The following is a 3,798-nucleotide window of genomic DNA, read 5'->3' on the forward strand; positions in this document are numbered from 1 at the left end:
TCTACCTGCCCATCATCATGTATGATACTGAATCTATTCTCCCATCACTGACGGCCACTCTAAGTCACAGGGGGAAACAATGAGAAGGCCAGCAGACCCACCAAACCCACACTAAAAGGGAGAGAAGCTGTTTCTGGAGAAAGGAATGTGCGCCAACAACTTGTGTGCTTCTCAGTGGATGAATGAATAAAAGCTAAGGATAAGTACTGTGCACCTTGCCCTACAAGGTTGCATTCTGCAGTAAAGAAAAAAATTAAAACTCCCAAACCTCCTATTGTCTCTTTTACACATTTTTGTGCATTTGGAAAATGATCTCATCAAGTGGGGCCCAAGAGTAAGTGAAGCACAACTGGTGTTTAATGTTTCTTCAGGATGCTGGTGAGAGGTGTGTTGGTGATGCTAGGGACAGAGCTAGCAAGAAGTGAGAGGCTATAGAAAACCATGGTAGAACAGGAGCTGTGGAAAAGGTACTACATTCAAAGGCATGACAAAGAGCAAGGACATCTGTGTGCTGGAAGAGCATCAGCGTTACGGTGTGGGTCTGGATGTCCCCCAGAGCCTCCTGTGGGCATAGGCTGGATCTAGAGTGTGTGAAGCTGGAATTGATCCATGATGCAGTGCTAGGCTCAAGGGCTCTAGGATTAAGGGTGTGGGTGCTGCCTGCCCTAAGTAGTCTGAGTAAAATAAAAGGGGCAGGGAGACATTGTTAAATTCCTCTTGTTACCTTTGCTGCCTTTTGCTCGCCATGTTGTTCCTCTTCTGAGATGCTTGTTTGCCGCCCCAGCCTCTCGGAGCCAGCTGATTATGGCTGGAACCTCTATGAACTGTAAGCCAAATAAACCCCTTCCCTTTTAACTCTGGATGTCGGGTGTTTTGTCTCACCAACAAGAGAAAAGTAACGAGCACAATCATCAAAGCCAGAACAGAAAAGAGAGGAAAGAGGAGAAAAGGAAGATACAGACTGTGAGAGATAGTAAGACTTCATAATGGTGTATAAGGTTGGTTTATCCCAGGAGAAACAAGAGACTGAATGACCAGGACCAAGGAAGAGGTCAACTGATTGTTCTTAAAGTTTTTTCTGCAAGGACCTTGGCCAGTGCCAGAGATTCAGTAACATGAGGTCATCAGTTTCTATCTAAGCCCAAGAGTATTACTAAACTTTCCTGTTGCTGAGACACAATACCTGATACCCACAATTTAAAGGGGGAAACGCTTAATTTCGCTCATGGTTTTAGGAGACTCAGTCCATGGTCAGCTGGCTCCAAGACAGAAACATCAAGGTGGGAGGGTGTAGCAGAGCAAAGCGGCTTAGTTCATGGTGTCTGGGAAACAACAGGGGAACAGGGCTTGAGAGTGAGGAATCATGTTTAGTACACTGTGACCGACCCAGACACTCCCAGGAGTGCGCTTTACTAACCCACTAGGTAGTTCTAAATCTGATGAAGCTGGCGTATCAGGATTAACAGTCACACCAAGTCAGGGTGACCAGGGGTCCAGGCAGGCAAGAACCCTCTAAAAGGAGCACTCATAAAAGTTGACTAGAGAAAACCAGCAGTGTAGGTGATGCCACAGTTGGGCGGGTAGAGGAGCCCCTTGACTAGGCGACAGGGACATCAAGGGGCACACAGAAGACACTGAGCCTGTTTTCACACATTAAATTATAGTCAAGATACTGGAGGAAGGGCAAGACAGCTATGTCAAAGGGCTTACTTCCAAATCTGTCCAAATTCTAAAAATAACAGAATTTCAAAACTGACTGTAAAACAGAGGTTTTACATCTGACATCTTAGTTCTGGATCCAATTCTGGGTAATTCTGCTGACCTTGATTCAGTCGCTCAATATCTCCCAGCTTTGGATTCATCATCAATAAGTGTAAGTAATGATAAAAATCTCTATCTCAGCTCGTAGAATTGCTGTGATAACCAAGTGATAGGACATGCTATATAAATTTATGGGGCTCAATGTAAAATGAAAACGTAGGGCTCTTTGTTAAAAAAATTATGAAGAGAGTCCAGGGATTTAGCTTCGTGGTGCTGCTACCTGCCTTGAAAGTACAAGGTCCCAAGTTCGATCCCCGATACCCCCCCACAGAAAAAGGATTTCAAGATGGTGACAGCAGAGATTAAACCAAGGGCTGGGTATGTCTGAGAACAGAGCACTGGGTGACTGCCCAGATCTTGTAACTCCACAGCGAGGTGATATAAATATATCCACATGCTTAGCAATCTGCGAAGAGTTTAACAGACTGGTGGGGATTCTGTTTCTTCTCCTCCTACCCATGGCTCTCTAGCACTGTGTTAGCTTGCTAGGACTGCCATTAAAAGTAACACAAACTAGGGGGCTTGAAGAGCACAAATTTATTGTTTCATAACTCTGGAGCGAGCTGCTGGCACGGCCAGTTCCTTCTGAGAGCAGGGAGGGAAGGATCTGTTTCAGGCCTTGCTCTTTGGCTGGAGGTGGCCCCGTTTTCTGTCTTTGCCTCATGTTCCCTCTGTGCATGTCCCTGTCCAAGTTTCCCCTTCCTGTAAGGACACGAGTCATATTGGGGTAGAGCTCCTCTAACGACCTCATTTTAGCCCCAATATCTCTGTGAAGACCCTGTCTTCAAATAAGGGCACATGCTGAATGCAGTACTGGTTGTTAGGACTTCAACATATGAAGTTTTGGGAAAGGAGGAACAGTTTAACCTGTAGCAAGCTCAAACTCCTGATGCTATTTCAGAGGCATGCTCCATGGTGTGTACAATCTCTTGGGAAGACAGTGACTTGGGCCACAGCAGAGGAAGAGCTCTGGGTTCTGCCACTGTGACACAGGGGTTGGGTTTTTGTTTCTGCTGCCTGGTCTGTGCCTCTCATTGCTTGTTCTATGAGCCCACTCATTTTTCAGTCTCTGAAAGCTTTTAAATGTATAATAAATGAATCCCTTTCTGGGTTAAGGAAGTGAGGTATGTTCTTGTGGCTCCCAAGCAAAAACCTTGATGGATTCTCAAATACTACATCACAAACGGGAAGGGTACTGGGTGTGTGTCTTCCCAGATTTGCTTGGCTCCATCTGTTGGTGGGGCCCTCCCTGCTTGCCCAACGGGGAGCCCCAGATTCCTACCCTCACCTCTTCTCAGCCAACCCCTGCAGATGCAGCCACTCTAGGCTTAGGGGTGATGTTGTATCCACTCCATAGAAGCCATAGGCCTCACCTCAGGGCACCATCCTTCCCCTTGCTGAGGGCATAGAAAGTGGCTGCTCTGCCACTGCTTGAAGGCCAGGTGACAACCCCAAACTGAGGAGGAGCTGAGTCCCAAAGGGCCAGCTTTGGCCAGTGAGAGGAGATGAAATCAACAAATAAACTTATCTCTCCCTTCCTCACCTGTGACAGACATTGTCATGGTTCCACATGGCCTACCTAGCGCATCTGGCATGGCAGAGCAATATGCAGGGATTCTGCATCGCCTTGAATTTTTCCCTGACTCTTGCTGTGCTGGGTCAGGGCCTTGCACCTTAAAGCTTGCCTCGGGCCCTGCTTTTAATAACTACTGAGCTAATTTCTGAGGAATGAGCCCCTTGTGATCCCCAAAGGGTAGAAACCTTGGAGGGAGGATTCAGTTTAAAGTCTGGGATGAGAAATGAGGAAACCATTTCATCATTCCCCTTCAGGAAGTACCTGAGTACCAAACAGAGAAAATGGCACCAAACCAGGGATCATGACAACAAGGCTGGGCATGTCATCAAAATATCAATTATGACAAAGCCATTCAGAGAATTCAGGCAACCATCCAAGATGACTCAGGACAGAAGCTGGAA

Source organism: Fukomys damarensis, unplaced genomic scaffold, assembly GCF_012274545.1.
Source record: "Fukomys damarensis isolate Sample0158 unplaced genomic scaffold, DMR_v1.0_HiC HiC_scaffold_30, whole genome shotgun sequence".
NCBI lineage: Eukaryota > Metazoa > Chordata > Mammalia > Rodentia > Bathyergidae > Fukomys > Fukomys damarensis.